Here is a 21,649-nt window from a genome sequence, read left to right on the forward strand (position 1 = left end):
GTAGTCCATTGCAATCACACCATGGTTACTATCTGTGGGCAATATGCAAGGAACTACCAACAAAGCGGTTGTTGCTTAGCCGAGTGTGTTTGTGTATGAGACATGGGTTGAGAGTGTTCCCTTCGTAATACAAGGGTTGCCTACATTGCTCGCCAGACCTTGATGTCACATGTAGGGGTATGGATTGTCAACCCCAGCGTCTCTGCTGTTTGACATCTGATATCCTTGTAAGGTGGACATTGTGACATATAATAGGCCCACCATATAAGAAATTTGCAAAACTCACTCTACAATGCATCCAGGTGTCATTCACACACACAGTTGCCATGTCTGGGATTGGAACTACTACCTAACTAGTACATCACACTACGGCATTATGCAGTTAGAGCACACACCAGGGAGATTAGTGGGCTACTCTTTCCCCAAAGGTGCATTTCAAAGTGAATGACTTCAGCATGCTTGCCAATAAAGGCAAGGGAGGTTGTAGTGAATGTAAATGGCTTCAAATGCCTTGCACCCTACACAGACAAACACACACACTTGCCATGTCTGGGAATAGAACGCCTACCAGACTAGTATATCACACTACAGCATTATGTTGTTATAGGACATTCCACAGGGATTACTGGGCTACTCCTTTCCCAAAGGTGTATTTCAAAGTGAATGATATCAGCAGGCTTACCAAAGAAGGTCAATGGAGATTGTAGCGAATGGCTTCAAAAGCATTGCTCCCTACACAGAAAAACACACTTGCCATGTCTGGGAATAGAACCCCTACCAAAGTAGTATATCACACTATAGCATTACGCTGTTATAGGCTGCACCACAGAGATTACTGGGCTACTCCTTCCTAAAAGGTGTATCTCAATGTGAATGACATCAGCAGCATTGCCAAGGTTGGGCAATGGAAAGTGTAGTTCATAGGTTCATAGGGTCATACGTTGATAGTAGGCTATTCGCTGTAGGTGCTATACATGCCTCGATATGACAATTCTCTGGCTATGACTCCCACAATGTATACTTCCCTGCACCCCTGTCTAGCAGGGCAGCTAACATGATCCCCGGGGCAAATGTCCTATCTCCCATCCAATCATCCAGGTTGCTTTTAAAGAGGGCCAAAGAGTCACTCTGCTTGACATGTATGGGCAGTCTATTCCAGAGTCTGGGGAGTCACTGGGTCAGGATCACATCCCTCCTGCATGTATTGTTCATTGTGATGACAGGATTTGGATCCCTGGAGCATGTGGCTGTGAGGGTTTGGAATTCTCTAAGTGTAGCATGTCCAACAGCTGTGGGTTTGACATGGCATGGTATGTTAAGCAGAGATCACCTCTGAGAACACAATATGTGACAGAGTATAGCTGGATGATTTTCAGATGGTCAGCATCTGGTTTAGGCCTGTGGTTATTTAGTGAGGTATGTCCGCAGCCTCTCTATTTGTTGTAGATGTCTTGTGAGGTACATGCATAACAAGCTGTTGTAGTCTGTACTGGGTTTACTGACAGATGCCTACAGTGGGACAATGGGCTCCTTTTCCTGGATGTAAAGCCCTTAGTGGGAGATGTGCCATATAGGTGGGATTCCTGACTGTTGTGGCGATGTGGTTATCAAAGGTGAGACCACTGTCCACCTGTGTCCATGAGTATGTTATCACACTTTAGTTGTTTGGTGTACTGCCAGCTATGTGGTACTTCACAGGTACATGTCCCTTCCCAATGTGGATAACTATATATTTCTTGGTATTGATCTTGAGGCCATGGCTCAGGCACCAAGCATGTCTTTCTGTAAGGCCCTTCTGTAGAATTTTCACATAATGTGGGGATTCAATTTTGCCTCCCAGTGTGCAGTCATCTGCGACCTTTGTTTGCCAGTGTCCCTTACTATTGGACTGTACATCAGAGCAGTAGATGCTGAACAAGGGTGGTGCCAGGACTGAACCCTAAGGTACTCCAACTGTCACTTGTCTGGGCTCAGGTTGGTGTCACCTACATTTACAGTTAGGTTTGTGTCAGTACATCAGTTGGCTAACCATCGGGTGACACTGGGAATAATGGCCAGCTTGATACATTTATCTATGATTCCAGAGTGGGGGATGGTGTCGAAGGGCTTGGCGAGGTCCAGATAGGCTGTGTGAACCACCTTACCCTCATCCACATCTCTGGAGATGGATTCACAGTTGTCATTCTGGTTGAGGTGACATGATTGGCCCTTCACAAACCAGACCTGGTTAGGGTCCAGTGTTTGCAGGTTGCCAATGCCTTTGTTTTAATTTCCATGATAATACATTCCATGGCCTTGCAGGGCAGGCACATCATACTGCTGGGGCTGTAGTTCCCAGAATCCAAGGTGGATCCCCCTTTGTAGATTGGAATAATCGTAGCTGTGCACCACACAGTAGGCATGAAGCCTGAGGTGTGGCTATGATTAGACATGGCATATAGGTGAGGTGCAAGTGCAGTTTGTAGCTCATGTAATACACAGCCCAGGATGTTTACTGGTCCCATGGCTGCTGTTGTCATAGCTCTGTAGAGTGTGTTTTTTTACCTATGTGGGTGTTATTACCAGCATATGGCAATCTATCTGTGTTGAGATGGGCCCTTTGGGGGTTGGGAGGGGCGTGCAGTTGGAACTGCATTAATCTGCTAGGATATTAGCAATATCCCTTGGAGGAGTAGATTTAGTATCATCCTGTTGTAACCCACAGCAATTCTGAGCATTGGCATTTAGATTCCTCACATAGCTATGGAACAGCTTGCAGTTGTCTTTGGCATCTGTGGCTAAATTATGTTCGTAACTAGCCTTGGTAGATGTTATGAGGGGTCTCTGCCTCTTACTGTAGCTGGTAAGGGAGTATTTTGCATCCTGGAAAGTTCCCTATTTCTGCAAGAGTTTCCTCCTTTTGTTGTACAGTATGTTTATGGCAGGAGGCCCCCACATTGGCATCCTTTTCTTGGATGAAGAGCATCCTGGTTAATATTGGATGGCATGATTCATGCATGAGTGGATGTGCTCATACAGTGCCTGCCTGTATGATTCAGCAGTTGTCCTTTCAATTCCCTTCTGCATGGTTGTCATGATGTTAGTCACGTCTGACATGTGTGGCATGACATTGGCTTTGGAGATGTGTGTTACGGAGGTGTCCTTACTGGGGTGTAGGGGATGGATGTTGATGTTAAGGGTGATTAACTAATGGGCATATCTGGCCACTAATGGGGTGACTATAGATGTGGAGCATTGATGTCCCATGTTGGTAATGACCAGGTCTAGGATATTTGAGCCCCTGGCGGGACTATGATCCAGGTCACTGGGAATTATTACTTCCAAAAACCGTTGGGCACACGTGTTGGTGCACAAGTAGTTTTCCCAGTTAATGGCAGGGTAGTGTAACTCACCCATTATTAGGTCATTTGCTTGTATCATAATATTTCACAGAATATTTCAAAGGCTGTAGTGGGTATCATGGGGCATGGTGGGGGATCCGTAGTAAGCTATACAATTTGGAATGCAGTCTAATCCACTGTTAGTTGCACTGGGGGTATTTCAGACACATTATGTTGGACAAGTAGCCTGGTGGTGTGAATATCCTTGGTGAATATGGACACTCCTTCACCTTTATTGTTTTGGTCCTGGTTTGGTGGCCAACAGGTGTGGTGAGAGCTGTACCTGGTATTACAGGGGTGCTATCTGGAGGCTTGGAGCAGGTCTCTGTTACTGCACAGTTAACAATGTTCTCCATTTGTAGGTGTGTGTAGTGACTGTGAATGGCCAAAAAAAAATTGCTCTCTACACACACACACACACACAGTTTCACAGTTGCCATGTCTGGGCATAGAACTCCTACCTAAGTAGTTTATCACACTACAGCATTTCACAAGATGTGCCACTGACATTACTGGGCTACCCCTTCCCAAAAGGTGTAATTCAAAGTGAATGACATCAGGAGGCTTGACAAAGATGGGCACTGGAGGTTGTAGTGCCTGTGAATGGCCTCAAAAGCATTGCTCCCTACACAGGCAAACAAACAAACACGCAAACAGCCACACTTGCCATGTCTGTGAATAGAACTTCTCCCTAACTAGTTTATCACACTGCTGCATAATGCAGTTATAGGATGTGCCACAGAGATTACTAGGCTACTCTCTCCCCAAAGGTATATTTCAAACTGACTGACATCAGCAGGCTTGACAAAGAAGGGCACTGGAGGTTGTAGTGACTGTGAATGACCTCAAAAGCATTTCTCCCTACACAGATAAACAAACACTCGCCATGTTGGGGAATAGAACTTCTACCTAAATAGTTTATCACACTACATCATTATGCAGTTATAAAACATGCCACAGAGATTACTGGGCTGCTTGTACCCCAAAGGTGTGTTTCAAAGAGAATGGCATCAGCAGGCTTGCCAAATAAGGGCACTGGAGGTTGTAGTGACTGTGAATAGCCTCAAAAGCATTGCTCCCTACACAGACAAACAAACATCCACACTTGCCATGTCTGAGAATATAACTCCAACCTAATTAGTTTATCACACTACAGCATTATGCAGTCATAGAGCATGCCACTGAGATTACTGGACCACTCCTTCCCCAAAGGTATATTTCAAAGTGAATGACATTAACAGGCTTGTCAAAGAAGGGAAATGGAGGTTGTAGTGACTGTGAATGGCCTCAAAAGCATTGTTCCCTCCACAGGCAAACAAACACACTTGCCATGTCTGGGAATATAACTCCTACTTAACTAGTTTTTCACACTGCAGGATTGCACAGTTATAGGATGCACCCTAAAGATTACTGGGCTATCCTTCCCCAGAGGTGTATTTCAGAGTGAATGACATCAGCAGGCTTACCAAAGAAGGGCACTGCAGATTGTAGTGTCTGTGAATGGCCTCAAAAGCATTGCTCCCTATACAGACAAACAAACATCCACACTTGCCATCTCTGAAAATAGAGCTGCTACCTAACTAGTTTATCACACTACAGCATTACACAGTTATAGGGCACACCACGGAGATTACAGGGCTACTTCTTCCCCAAAGATGTATTTCAAGTGAATGACATCAGCAGGCATGCCAAAGAAGGGCACCAGAGGTTGTAGTGACTGTGAATGGCCTCAAAAGCATTGCTCCCTACACAGACAGACAAACAAGCACACACACACACACACACACACACACACACACACACACACACACACACACACACACAAACATCCACACTTGCCATGTCTGGGAATAGAGCTCCTATCTAACTAGTTTATCACACTACAGCATTACACAGTTAGAGGACGCACCACAGAGATTACTGGGCTTCTCCTTCCCCAAAGGTGTATTTCAAGGTGAAGACATCAGCAAGCTTGCCATAGTAGGGCAATGGGGAGTGCATTGTGTGTGCTTGAGCCATAACCCATTCATCTACAGGCAGACACACCACACTCAGGCACACACAGGTTTATATTCCACAGGTACGTGTATACAACTGCTAGATGACTACTGACTTGTACAGTCATGTTGCACAGTTAGCACTAAAACCCCAGACACTATAATGCTGACGGATTCCAGAGGCAAATGTCTACGGTGATTGACATTTGCACATCATGTGTTTTTAGGCAATTGGTTGTGTGCTTGGAGGGACAGGCCTCATTATGGAAGGCTCTTTGTCACTGTCACTCCCTTCCACACATCTATGTATGTGTACTTTTGGCTTATTATAGTGTGTTATCCTTGGATATATGTGTGTATTCCTATCCAATGTGTGTGCAAAGCATGACTGGTGCGTACTGATGAGTGTATGCACTAACATCTGCAACTGTCAGACATGTATGGTCCACTGTTGTTGGCAGAGATAGGCTTCATTTGTTTGTTTGTGAACATGCCCAGTATGACCTTTCAGTATGTTGTCGTCTGACATTGCCTTAATTTCTCTAAGTGTGTGAACATGCCCAGTATGCCCGTCTGTATTGAATGTGTTCATCCATTCCAGGTAGATTGTACTCCAGTGCAGACCTTTGTGTTCTACACCTACAGCTAGCAAACTGTTTCTGCAGGATATCTGTAGATCAGTTGGCAATATGGGGTCAAACTGTGCAAGGGATAGTGTGTACTGTAGGTTATTGTGTCTGTGCTGCTTCTGCTACATGGTACTGGTGTTAGCAGAGATATTCAGACATGTGTACTGTTATACACTGTGATGTTTTATGTCATCAAGTACTGTCAGGTAGACATTTTTGCTCACAGTGATGTCCTGGGGAGCACAGGGTGAATGCAGCTGTGTGCATTATTGTGGTCAGCATCCTATATATTCTTGCACACTCATGCCATTCTGGAGGGGAAGCTGCAGACACTTGCTACTGGGTCTGTGTAAATGGTTCAGCACCTTGGTACAGTGGTGGCAGAGGATCCCATGCTTGTACATCCATCAACGTGACAGTATGGCCATATCTTGCTGTGGCCATACCTCACAGCTGTACAGATTAACACAGGTTACCCAGAGGCAGGGGTAATAATTCTCAACATTACCCCTACACATTGTGGTTTACAAGCAGGTTTCTAGCCACCCATTCTTGTTTTTGCAGCCAGGGTAGTATGTGCACACGGCTGAGTTTCGGACTTCATACACTCCATGCCACCCATGCTCCCACCCCCCACCCCCCATTATTCTACCCTCTTCCATACATTATGCAAAATTATTTGATATTTTCTCTATAGTTATCACCTCATCACAACAGTAATTTGGTGTTGGTCCACAGTTCATGCAGTAGGACATGGTGGACATGTTACTGTGATTTGTCCACATGGTCTTGCATTTGGGTTCTGTGGACTGTGTTATGTTATTATTTGGGAGTCCATGGCATAACATACATTGACAGTACGGGTGAGGCAGAGGCCTTTGGCAGAGAACTGTAGGCCATTTGGTAGTGATGCAGGCCAGCTGTAGCAGGCAGTTGCATTCTGTCAGTCCTACAGTCCCAAACTGCAATACACTATATTCCCCTGGGGTGACAGGGTAGGTGTGCAAGGTGTTCATGCCAATACTTTCTGTCAGTATTGATCCAATGATGTGGATGCTGGCAGGGTGCTGCTTACAGCTAAGGACACACTTGCATGGGATACCTGCTCTGAATGCTGCATTCTTTCACTATTGCCATACACAGGTGGGGGTCATATTGTACTCATTCCCAACAGCAGGGATAAGACCGGAGAGGTACCTGTGGGTGGTGGTGGGGTGAGCTGGGTGCAAGTGTGCTATGGACACTTCTTGCATCTGACTCAAAGATATGCATGGGGCATTCCACTTTTGCTGGCTTGTGCAGGGACATCAGCTGTTTCTCAATACATCATTCCTATGACCTTTGTGGTCTGCAATGTTTGGCCAGATGACATCAGTATTCCCTACTACAAGCCCAGATAATGTGCTGCAAACCTGCATGTACAATTCCAAGGGTGTGTCCATTTGACAGGTACATATTATACACTGTCTGTCTGGGGTACTTCCCCCTGTGTTCTGCTTGTATACCTGGGCCAACAGTAATGCCATGTCCATCATTCAGATGGTGACACATATTACTTCCAGACATTTAATATGGCTTACTGCTGGAATGTGTTATACTGGGAAGCATTGTGCTTGGCACTGCAGTTGTGAGAACTTGGCCCTGTCATCAGTAGTACTAGGCAATGGCCACCAGGACAAACCTCACCATGCATACATACTGACCACTCTCACACAATATACAACACACACCAACCTAACACACGCAGACCTGCATATTGTACACATGCTACAATAAATACTGCTACCTTGGCCAGCTCAGGTAATCTGTGCTCCACTGTTATTATACCTACACATACATGTTACCACATTTCTACATAGAATTGGGGGGGGGCACACATGTATGTTACTACGTGTCTACATAGGATTGGGGGGGCACACCTTGCTGTTACTGCATTTCTACATAGGATTGGGCAGGTCACAGCTTCCTGTTACTACGTGTCTGCATGGGATTGGGTGGGCACACCTGACTGTTACTACGTGTCTACATAGGATTGGGGGGGCACACCTGACTGCTACTACATTTCTACATAGGATTGGTGGGCACACCTGCTGTTACTATGTGTCTACATAGGATTGGGGGGCACACCTGACAGTTACTACATTTCTACATAGGAGTGTGGGGGAGCACACCTGACTGTTACTACTTTTCTACATAGGATTTAGGGGGGGCACACTTGACTGTTACTATGTGTCTACATAGTATTGAGGGGGTTGCACACCTGACTGTTACTATGTTTCTACATAGGACTGGGGGGCACACCTGACTGTTACTACATTTCTACATAGGATTGGGAAGCATACCTGACTGTTATTACATTTCTTCATATGATTAGGGGGCACACCTGACTGTTACTACATGTCTACATAGGATTAGGGGGCACACCTGACTGTTACTACATTTCTACATAGGAGTGGGGGGCACACCTGCTGTTACTTTGTGTCTACATAGGATTGGTGGGGCACACCTGACTGTTACTACATTTCTACATAGGATTATGGGGGAAGGCACACCTGGCTGTTACTACTTTTCTACATAGGATTGTGGGTGGGCACACCTGACTGTTACTATGTGTCTACATAGTATTGGGGTGGCACACCTGACTGTTATTATGTTTCTACATAGGATTGGGGGCCACATCTGACTGTTACTACATTTCTACATAGGATTGTAGGGGACACACCGGACTGTTACTACATTTCTACATAGGATTGGGGGGCATACCTAACACTTGCACACATTTGCTATGACTGTACTGGTATGTCAGGTAATCCATTTCATTCTGTATTCTAACCTATCATGCTGACTTCAAGCATTTTGGTGTACTACAGGTCTTAGGTTTGATTGACGTACATTTCAGTTTCTGACTTCTTACTCTTCAGACCTAACATCCCACTGCCTGACCTGTTGTAGTCTGTTTGTGTAGGCCTGGGGGGGGGGGGTTACCCATAGGCATCAATCAGAGGCCTTAGCACAGTCTTTGTTTGTGTTTATCTATACCTGTCCTGCTGGCTGAGACTGTTGTTGGGTATGTGAGCTTCCCTGACTGGCATGTGTGTGTCATATGGACACACGTGGCCCAGCACATTTCCTGCAGTGAGTTTTGCCACCTTGTCTAGTACTGGCTACTGTGGTGACAGCAGTATTTGTTACAGATCTCATGCTGCCACTATAGGTGTCTACTATCTGCTGGCATTCCATTCAGCCACCCGATTCCCTTGCATGCTCACATCCATACCATAGATACAAGTAACAACACATACTACTCCATTCAGCAATTGGTAGGAAGAGTGACTTACCTTGTGGCTGTGCCAGTATTGAGTATGGTGCTGGAGGGCTGATGATGTCAGATGCATATAGTACACTCCCTATACATGGTTAAGCACAGGTAGTGTCATGTTTGGCATCCCTTTTGCTGTATGTGCAAGTCAGGGAGAGGTGTCATTCCCTGGGTCCCTACTGTGTTAGTATATGTGCTATGTGTTGCCTCTTTGCCAAGGCCAGGGCATACTGGGCATGCCTCCTTCTGCCTACTGGGGCAGGCTCAGGTTGTTCCTCCTCTGAGTCACTCTTTGCCTGTGGAGGCCTTGGCAATGGTGGGGGGCTGTGTGGCCCTGCCCCATGCTGTTTCTGCTGCAGCCCGCAGGATCATATTGTGTAGCATGGCATATACGATGACAATTTGGGTAGATGTAGCTGGTGAGTACTGCAAGGCTCCACTGGATGTGTCCAGGCACCAGAACCGTGACTTGAGCATCCCAAACGCATGCTCTGTTATGATTCTGGTCTGTGCGTGTGCCTCATTATGGAGTTCTTGTTCATGTCTGTGTGCATTTCTGATGGGTGTCATCAGTCGTGACTCCAGTGCGTAAACAGCATCCCCCACTAGGTGACCGTAAGGGATGTCCCCATTTTCAAATCTCTGGTACAGCTGCATCAGATGCCAGATGTGGGAGTCATGGTAGGTTCCAGGGCAGCCAGCACACACATTCATTATAATGCCCTGGGCATCACACATGACCTGGAAGTTGATGGAGGGGAAGCCCTTGCAGTTGATGTAGACCCTACCCTGCTCACCAGGTGGTGCTTTGATGTGTATGTACGTGCAGTCTATAGCACCCACTACCTCAGGGTATTCTACTATTTGGTGGAAGAGATGCATATTGCTGGCCAACGCCTCTTGGGTGTTGGGGAAATATATGTGCTCACCGGCATGTGCTGGCATGGCATCCCAAAACTGGTGGAGTACCCTGGATGCTGATGCCTGTGAGATCTCCACGATATCCCCAGTTGGCGTTTGGAAGGTACCTGTGGCTAGTATTCTTAGGCCTAACATATACCTTGGTATCCACTCGGATGGGTTCCCCTCTGTTAGTTCTGTGTGTCAGGTGTGGCCAGCACAGCTCAATAATTTGCTGTAGGAGGTCCCTGTCCACCCCATATCTCCAGCTCATGTAGCCCCTGGTAGGTTACCCTGGGTCTTTACCCTCTTCTCCTTCTCCTCACTGTGGGTTGGTCGACAGGATTTTCATCTTCACCACCCTCAGCTTCTTCCACATGTTGATGTATGATAGCTGCTGCAGCCCCTATCATTTTGTTGCTTTTGTTTGCTAAAATTTCCCACTTGTGTACACTGGTGGTGTAGAGTATGTGGGAAAAACCAGAGGGAAAGGTGTTTACATAGTTTATAGTAGTGTGCTGGGCTGGGCTGCTGCCTGTGTAATTGGCTGATTCTGATACATTTCACCTGTCAGCTATGTTAGTTCTCCTTGATTACCTTCCTACTGCTGTTTTCCCTTCCCATTGACTTCCTGTTTAATCTCGGGGGTGCGCCGTACAAACACATTGCTCAAATGTACACAGAGCTGCTATTTCCTGGTTTACTTTTTTTTTTCCTATAAAATCTGGTGCGAGGGGCGCACACCCACTTAGGCAATGTAAAGAGTGCTAGACAGCTGCAGACACATACCCTTGCTTAGCTCTGCTAATGTAAGGGCAAACCCAAGCCACAGGGCTCCAATAAGCTTACAGTATACCTGACACACCCCCTCTATAATGTCAGCTAACTCTTAGGCTTGAACCATGCTATTCCTGCACTTACACTGTTGGGTGCTGGCTAGCATTGAGTGGAAATCTGGGATTCAGTATCATTCCCCTCATTTGCATAGGATTGGCTGCTAATGCATAGTTACAGGTCCAACACTGAGCCTTTCCTGTTAGCAACCACTATTTAATGGCCATGTTGTCTTCTGCCTACCATTGAGTATAATGGCAAAATAGTGATTTAGGTTAAAATGCTTATTTAAGGGTTTTTTTTTTTTCGGCACAATCCTGTTTTTAAACAGCCAAAATCGGCTAAAAAAAATAAAAATAATTTTTTTTTGCCGTCTGTTTTCCATGCCAGTGACCATATATTTGGCCATTGGCATGTTTTACACATACTATACACCCTTTATTTGGAGCTGTCATGGCTACGTTTTGTAGTTTGCAAAAATGTACTCGTTACTAACCGAGTACATTTCTACGCACTACACTAGTCCTGCACGGCCGGCTGACAGCTTCCTGGATTGCAAATTCACCTCATTTGCATGGTTTTCACCTTTAAATGGGGTAATTTGCATACAGGAGCTGTGTCTGTGCAGAAATAGTGCAGGCGTGCTCTTGCATGTCCCGGGAGCTTATTCATGGATCGCATGGCGGCCATATTGCCTCCAGGAGCTCCTGCACTATTCCTGCATGCTGTGCAGAGCTTGCTGAATCCCTGGGAATATTTCCATATGTACATTAAAATTTCCAAAACCAAGTGAGTTGCAAGTATCAGATGAAACTTTGTATGATGATGAAGAAAGTTTCCATCAATATTTGCTTTGTAACTTGAACATCTAGAGAGATAATGTGTGCACATTAGAATATATAATCTCATTGATGCAGAAACTTTGAATGTGCTAACAATTGTTATAGTAAATAATATTTTTGTTTACTGATAACATTGCTGTTTCTACCTTTTTAATAGTTTTTTCTACTCACAAGGCATTTACACTGATTGTCTTATGTTTTTTTAATTTGATTTTTCAGAATCTACACTGGAACATAAGGATGTTTGTAGGCTTTTAGAGGTGTGGCATTTTACTGGCCAAATGTAATAATGAGTTAACCAACAGACATATAAAATTTCTGTGCAATAACAAGTATCCTTCATAACTCAGTTATTTAGTTTTGCCTTGTTTAGTAAACTAACATTTTTGACAGTGTATGCAATTCCACTTGGAAAACTATAAAGGAAGAACTACTTTCCAATATATATACAATAAAAAGGATTACTAATTGTGCTGTCTCATTGGACAGACCACCCATCACCCTCATATTAAACTGAACCCCACCTATGGAAAGTTGTCTGACACCTAAACACAAGAATATCATTCAAAGTATAGCAAGCAGTACCGCATTAAGCAAAAACTTGCTTACAGTGCAACAAATCAGTGTAAACAGTAAACAGTCTTTGAAAATTAAAGAAAGACAGTCCAAGAGCTGATGAGTAATCATTCCAGATTTCAGTGTGTTTCATGGAAACCAAATAATGCCATGCAACTTGGGATCCCTAAACTGCACTGGAAAACATTAATAGAAAGAATGGTGCATTACTGAAAACATTAATAAATATCATGCGATACTTGTAAAGTCACAGAATGTTAATCAGTGGCATTCTGATGCCAAATATACATGCAAATCACAAATCACTTGTTCCAGCAACAGTAAGCAATGCCACTGATCATGTAGAAATATTGCTAAACAGCAAAACGTATCACATTAAAATATGATATGCAGTGATTAAATGACATATAGCAATAAATAGTTACTGTTTCAGGACACAGATCATCAGAAAAAAATCATAGAAACATCAGATCTAGCAAAAAATAGATAGATAGATATAGATAGATAGATAGATAGATAGATAGATAGATAGATAGATAGATAGATAGATAGATATTTAATTATGTAAACTGTGGCACAACCATAAAACATAAACAGAACAAAGAGATCCCCTTAGTCTACTTTCCTTATCCACTTCGCCACACAAATGTAACAGTGCATTCTTTATAATACTCCCTTGTTTCTTGACTGCTTCCTTTTATGCAACTCCTTTACTTTAAAAATAGGCTGTTCAAAACCTTCCACCATGTTGCCAGTACAATTTGCTGGCTTTTAAATTATGACCTTCACATTTCACACAGTTCTATGAATGCTGCTACTCTCAACTCATGTACTTTTATGTGTGTTCAATGCATTACTCCAGTATGTATTCTGTGGCGTTACCTTAGTGCAGGTCATTAACACTCTACAGTATATAAATGTTTTCGATACTCCATACATATGGGCATTGGCATTTTATATGTCATTAGTTAGGAAGTAAGTAGTCTACACCAAGTGGCTTGAAGCAACTTCACATCATCCATTTTACTGTTATAATAGCAGAATATTCACAAAGAATGAAAGAGATTGATATTCACTTTATGCAAAGATAAATACGTACATAAATAATGAAGAAAGAAAAGAGAAAAAAATCCACAGTAAAAAAAGAAGTAAACATAAATAATTAACATATTTAATTAATTATAACATAATTTTTTTCACTCTTGCAAAGAAGACTACATAAGATACTATACCAAGACATAAAAAGTAACAAAAATACAATACTACACAAAATAAATTGAATTATATAATAATGGTAACCAATGACGGGGTGAGGGTAATGTTTAGTTCACAAACAGCTGATTTTATTTGCCACTCATGTTTCATCCCAGTGATCAAACTATGCCAGCTATGGGTAAAACAAAAAGTATTCATACTCAGTCATGGGCTTTTGCTAGATTTTAACTTACACAAACAAATCCACTGCTTAACATACAATAGAAATATGCACAAAAAGGGGCAATTTCTCTTTTGAATGTAGTAAAACAATTTCACTACTGAAATAAGCTCAGACATAATTGTCAACATCTTTTTGCCCCGAATCAGGAAGAATGGACCTAAATAAGGCAAATGTTTTACTTATCGGTACTTCTGCACTAAAAGATGGAAGAGCAACAGAACGTTTATGTAGTAAAACAGGCCTTCTTCTGTAAGGACTTTCATATTTGTTTAGTCTGATACTCATTTCTATAAAATTCTAGAATCAAAAAGATGCTAAATTGTTCTGCATGTATTAACGTAAGGGGAAATTGACCTGTTTGCTGATAGACAATGTTCATGCATAAACCTCACAAATAAAACTAAATACTCTTATCAACTGTGCAGATATTTATATATCTGCCTTTCCAAAGCATATGCATAAAGACCTTCACAGAATCATGTAAATTCCTCAAATTATCCTCCCAAACAGGTAATCAGGTGTACAGCCCCTTTCTCTTAATCAGCTTCTCACAAATGTCAATATCGACTTATTCTGTAAAAGCAAAACACTAAACTCAGTTGGGAGACTCTTAAAGCATCAAAAATGTTTACTGTAACCTAATAACAGCTATTTGTATACTTAACCTTCTTTTAACTGTATGTTATAACCAATTCTTCCCCATTATAAACTATTTAGCTATCACCCTATTATTCAAATGTATTAATGTCCTAAGACACTCTATTCATAAACAAATCTTTAGTGTCCCCTTTGCAGTAAAAAGTTAATGCTAAACTGTAAGACAACAGAATATATCTACATACAAATAAAACTAATGAATGCAGTCATACAGGACTTGGTAGTTCTTTCCATAAACTAAACACATGTTCTTCATTTCTGACCTCGATGACCTTTTAAAAACATATGAATTCACTAAATGAACATAGCTCTGGGTCTGTATGAAGTGGACAGGGATAACTAATTTGTATGTAACTGTTATTAAGTCTCTATACTACCACCCAACAGGAACAGTGTGAGAAAACAATATATTTCCTGTACATGGTGGATAGCATGGTCACTTCACAACAAGAGGTTTCCCAGTTCTATTCTCGGCTGATGTGCCTTTTGTCTGGAGTCTGCATGTCCTCCCTGTCTTCACATGGGTTTCCTTTGGGTGCTTTGATATCCCTCCACATTCCAAAGTCATACAGTAGGTGGACTAGACACTCTAAATTAGACAGAGTTTTTTGTGTGCATGTGAGTGTGTGGTGTGGAAGAACAACCACGGCAGGGCTATCCACCCAATGGTGTAAAAATTGGATCTAAATGATTGTCACTCTTGAAGTGATACCCTGACCCCATGTGCAAAAATAGGAAAAAGGGGTTATGGATGTATGGATGTATGGATGTCATCCTTCTCAGGGGTACAAGACAATTTTCTTATATTGTTTCCTAAAAATAAAAGTCAGGGAAAGTTTACAGTGACAAGTTTCAATGGTAGGAAGTTGTTAAAATTTAAATAAAGGTAAAGCTGTGCATGGATCACTGCAGAGTCATAAGAGGTAACCTAAAAATTTCAGTTTGTATACTCTACTATTTATCTTTTTGCTACACCTTGCCAGTATCTGAACTGACATCATAAAAAACACAAACAGTTTTATAACCAATGACTTACCCTAGTTCACTCTATTTGTACAATTATTTATAACAGAACTGGTATGGGTCTATATCATATTGTCAAATCACTATTTAGAGAATGCCTATTTGTCGAACAACTATTGAGCAAACAAACTTATTATCAAATTAAGTTTTAAGTGAAAACTTTCCTAGGGCAAAATGATAGTTGGCCATCATCTGGAATTCCCCCACTGTAATGTGGTCTTGGAGTTGGTATATTTAGTTATTGAAGGTGGGGGACTAAACTTGAGTAGGTGTTAAGTTCTTTTTTTTTTTTTTTTTTTTACGGCCGCTAGGATAGACTACCATCAGTTTGCCATAAGAAAGTTTTCACTGAAAACTGGAAAACTCAACTCAATGATTAGTTTGTTCACTCAATAGTTGTGTGATGTGGAGGTGTTCGCTAAATAGTGATTCGACGATGTGATATAGACCCAATTGGTAGTCAGCAGAAGGATTCTTTTCCCAATGAGAATTTAAATATGCCCCTTTAAGGCACAGTTGAAGACTGTATATTAGGTACAGTGAGGTTTATTGTGAGCTTTCCCTTAAATAAAGCATATATGTTACAGAAATGAATAAGGGAAATGCTAACAAGGCACTAGTTAAGCTTTCACTTTTTTGCTCAGACTACAAGAAATTTGTGTTTTTTTGTTATTAGCAAAATTAATATATCTAAAATAGGGCATCCCTAAAATGCAGACATGGACAAAAATAATTGTTGTGATAACTTAGATTTAGTACCACAAAGTTTCCAGGAATCATTTACAATGTTTCCATTTGCTAGTCTTAGAACTAAATATATATGTGTATGTATGTGTGTGTGTGTGTGTGTGTGTGTGTGTGTGTGTTTGTGTGTGTGTGTGTGTGTGTGTGTGTGTGTGTATATATATATATATATATATATATATATACATACACACACACACACACACACACACACACACACACACACACACACACACACACACAAAATGGTGTGCACATGATATCATGTAAGTGTTTAATCACTCTAAGCTTTTGTGCGTACTAATTTTACTTGTTGACTTTCATTGACTGACGCTGTCATTTTATCTAGTATTAGTTTTTTAAACTGAGGTTAAGAATGTTTTTAACAGTTCTGATAGTTTCTTTGTGTCAGAATTCAGAATTAAGTTAGATATCTTTTGTGGTATTCATAGGTTTACTCCCTTGAAAACTGTACACAGATACCTTGATGACACCAAGTGTGTTATTTTAAAGATTTGAACCTTTGATGGGGCAAAGAACTTTGTAGATGGTTTGTGGGAAGCCTGGCATAAGAAGCAGATGTAGAGAATCATTTTATTATGACATTTTGGACAAGTGGCTACTAAATGCATATAGAAGTCTCCAGTCCCTTCTATTTCACTATACACCAAATTTACTCAAGCCATATATCAGGAGGTGGAATTAGAAAAATGCAGACACATGGGTGGCACTATCTAATAAGATAGTAACCATTAATCAACATCATGGCTGTATCAGCAACAACAAAATAAAAAATAAAAAAGAAGAATGCCAGAGGAGTGTGCTGGGACAGGTTGATTTACCATCCTTGTATATATTGTGTCACTTGGTTTAAATGTAAAAAGATCACTGCCTGTATACCAATGTTTTGCATGTTAGTTGCCTTCAGACCAAATGGCAACTGTGGTGGAGTCTACGTAGTTGTCAAGGAACATATTATTTCCAGACAGATCCTAAGGACTCACAAACAGAACTCAAACTATAGATCACCCTATATAGGTTAATTGTTAACTAAAATCTTGTTAATGGACATATTCCTTTTTCCCACATGACATGTAAGATTTTTCATTGTTGTAAATGATTTCCCTATTTGCAAAAAACTCCTTTAGTTTGTTTAATGTTAACTGCCCTTCAACAAATTAGGTGATTAGCTAGGCTTTAATAGACCTTAAGGACAGTTTAACTAGTACTCAGCTATGAACTCAGCAATGCACAAACTATCCTGGTGCTCCACCCCCATAACTAAACTATACAACCAAAGAAATAATGTTCTTAAATTATTTAATAGATCCAAAGCTTTTGTGCTGAATGATAAAATCAAAAGCATAGTAAAAAAGCAAGCACACTATCAGGTCCTCTAAAAATAACTTAGACTGACATTTCAACCCAAATATAATTTTAAAGTATTCTTTAGCTATAGGAAAAAATTACAAAACAATAGCATACATTGCTCTGAATTTATTCTTCATATTCTGACCCAAATGACATTGGAAATATCCTAGCTAAAATTAAGTGCCAACTTTACCAACAAGACTTATTATATTCAAAGCACAAGAATCCTTATTCCACCTGTATATGACCCACATATCATAAGATGGATATCAGGCTAGTCAAAAGACAGAATCCATACAGTATGTGTTCCAGGTACCTCACCAGGAAATATAAAACTCACCAGGATGTCTCTCATGAATCAGGGGTAGGGACTTACTGTTGGTATTTACTTCTCAGATTTTTAAGCAGACACCCAAAACCTCTGGCTAACAAAGTTTGCAGATGTCTGCAAAATGGAGATAATTGTTAAGTCACCTTACAATACCCAAATCCACCGCAATGAACATTCCCTAGTAAAATCATAGTATGGTTCCCTTTATTTTAATGATCATGTGATAAGAATTGTCAGGAAATATTTAGATTTTGCCCAGCTACTTAACAAAATTATATTATCAAGGTATAAAGAGGTAATTACCCCCTTATGCTTAGCATTGACATCATGCCATTGGCTCCAGTGATTAACTGCTGTGATCTAGACAAAGTGCCTCTCAGGTGTCAAAGACTGTTAGTGCCATTGACAAAGTTTAATGCAAGAGCAATCTGTGTTCCTGAAAAACAGTTAGTCCCAGTAGACATGTTGTCTATAAATATTATAATTTACTAAACTGATGCCAGATATTAATGAAGATGCTACTGCTTATGTGTGGAGCATGACAACAACCAGACATATGACTAAAACATGGCTAAAAATATATAGAAATTACCATGATTTGCAAACTTTTAGCCAATGTACTTAAGATGACTGGCCAGATCATTGCAAAAAAAAAAAAAAAAAAAAAAAGCATCATATATGCAACTACTGCATATACAGATCATGATGGTTTATTGCTATATCAAGGCACAATCTGCAGAAGTATTATGTCAAATACACAAAGGACATTACGATCTCAAAAAATGTTATAACAAGGTCACAATGTCAAGATGGTTTCCAGACCTCAACCAAGACATTGCAATGCTTGTGTTAAAGTGTCATTTTTTGTATTGTCCATAATTCTTTGGAAAGTTGAGAGCCATTAATTCTGACCAACTGACTGTCCTTGGCTAAAGATAGCTGAAGACTTGCGTAAGATTAAAGGTAAATGCTACCTCATAGCTATAGACTACGATGCTTGTAGATACAAAAATAATACAGGTGCCAACAGGTAAAAGTCAGCTTCATGGTTGTGTTTACATGATAAGACATACCTATTGAACTTGTTACAGACAATGGTACACAGTTTGCGTTGACTGAGTTTCATTATGGTTTTACCCAAACTATGTCAAGTTCTCACTAACCTCAATCATAAGGGGCCACTGGGAGAGCAATGGGAAGAACAAAAAACATATTAAGATAACTTGATCCTAATAGAGATCTCCTATTATACTGAGCTTCTCTACCTAGTGCTACAAGAGTAAACTATTCTCAGCTAATGCTTGGTAGACAAATACAGACTATCTTGCCCATGCTCGAGTCAAAACATAGGCCTAAAGCTGTCCTGCATGACTCAGTTAAACAAAATGAGCAATGAACTAAAGCTTTGTTTAAAAAGTTCTATGACAGCACTCATCTGTACAACAACTGTATATGCTTTAACAAGGCCAGCCAGTATGTATGAAGTTAAAAGAAGGGGAACAATTGTAACACAACAGGTTTTACAGTACTGAAAAAGAATTTACCAGGCCCTACATGATGTAAGCATAATAGGGCACTATACTTAAGATGAAATTAGACACGTTCAAATGGTTTCTTATGGACCCAGAAAATAAATTTAAAATGCTTGAACTGCGAATAATCAGGCCCGCATGTAATAAGTTCCCCTTCCCCTGAAAGCGTTACCATAACTCCATAGCAGAGCAGAAATTTGAAATCGATAATATGTGATGAGAGACTTTGTGCAACTAAAATGAGCATGACAGTTACTGTTCCTGTTGAAACTGCTTTAGAGATTTACTCTAAGCATAATACTATTGGTTATAATTATTTGTCTTATAGTCTTCTATACATGGGATCTAGTTATAAGGCTCTAGTTACAATTCCCGTGTTTTTCAAATGATGCACAGTGAAAGACAAGTAAAAGCACTAATTCATTACCAGCACCGAGACTGAGCAATACAGTCAGATAAGGGATTGTACAAATTTTGCATAGATAAAAATATTCTGCCCAAGTAATGACTGCTCTAAGTGTGATTGCTTCATGCATACCATATTAGATCTTTTATTAAAATATTTAGAGTACTGCATAATCAGCAGCATTCAGAGATGTTGAATATCTACATTAGCAGGATCAGTCCAGAGTGTTAAATCTATATGTATAAGTTGTGCACATGTTTGTACTTTATAATTTTAGAGAGAGGTTTCTCTGATCTTGGGAGGAATGTGATATCAAGTAATGCAGGGTTGCTTGTGTCTGTAAACATTGTATATTATACATTGTGCAATCCATTAAGTTACAGGTGGGCTTTCTCTTTAGTAACTTCCACTTCTGTAAAATCTTAGAATGTGTAAATGTAACTACTGTTTGTGTATAAATGTAACTAGAAATGTAACTACTATGTGTTTAAGTGGAACTTAGTATAATCCAATGTAAGCAAATGGAGCTTTTCTCTTTGGGCATCTGCTGAAAATAAGTATTACCCAGTCGGACTTTCCTGTGTAAACAAAGACAAACAACTAAATAAATAAATTGTGCATATAAAATATAGACTTCTCATCTTTAAGACAAATTTATAGCATTGCTGTTATATGAATAACTGTATCCTACAATGCACTGAGTCTAGTGTCTAATGTCAATGTATTTATGGTGAATGAACTGTTAACATTGTTCTTACTGTGATGCCGTTTTATGCAGAATAAAAGTTACTTGACTGATTAAAATGCTAGTGTATCCTGATATTAATGTACTTCTGTATAACCAGAGGAGTATGCCATGACACTTAGGAAACTGGCTACATCCTAAACATTGCTTACAACATCAAGTGCAAGAAAAAGTTTTTACTCTCTGAAATATTTTGTCCTGGACACAGAAAATGTCACATTTGCTGGATCTTGAATGTAATCTGATCAGAATCTGGCAAATGGATGCTACTAGCCCAAATTGAATCCAGACTGCCATTGTTGTGTCAGTTTTTAAGAATGATAAACTGCTTTACAAGTGATTGATAACAAGATTTGTCACTCCTCTCTTCTCCTATCATACCCATTTAATTGTCAGTGAAAGACCGACCAAGTTTCCTTTCTGCGTCCCTTATTTACATACTTCCAAAAATATAGTTTCCCCTTCTTCACAAGCGAGATAGGCATAAGGCAGTCACACTACAATTTGAAATCACTTCTCTCAAGTGCTACCTATCTTTTCTCAGATGTAACAGGTTAGCACACAGTGATCACAGCATCTATATTTTATGTCTCAAACTCCAGAGAAACCTCCATTCAGCCATAAATACGACTATTTCCCATCCTTTTATAAGGATGTCAAAATAACCATCTAACAAAAACTACATATGCTAGTTCATCAAAGATAACATCCTATCTTCCTTAAGCTTTTATAGTTTATACTAACACATTCTTTTAGTCTTTTGCTGTAACACAGATTATTAATGTACAAACGTGTGTGTGTGTGTATGTGTGTGTGTGTGTGTGTGTGTGTGTGTGTGTGTGTGTGTGTGTGTGTGTGTGTGTGTGTATATATATATATATATATATATATATATATATATATATATACATACAAAAGAAGGATC

Source organism: Protopterus annectens, chromosome 6.part0 (genome assembly GCF_019279795.1).
Source record: "Protopterus annectens isolate FY-2018-M chromosome 6.part0, PAN1.0, whole genome shotgun sequence".
Lineage (NCBI taxonomy): Eukaryota > Metazoa > Chordata > Ceratodontiformes > Protopteridae > Protopterus > Protopterus annectens.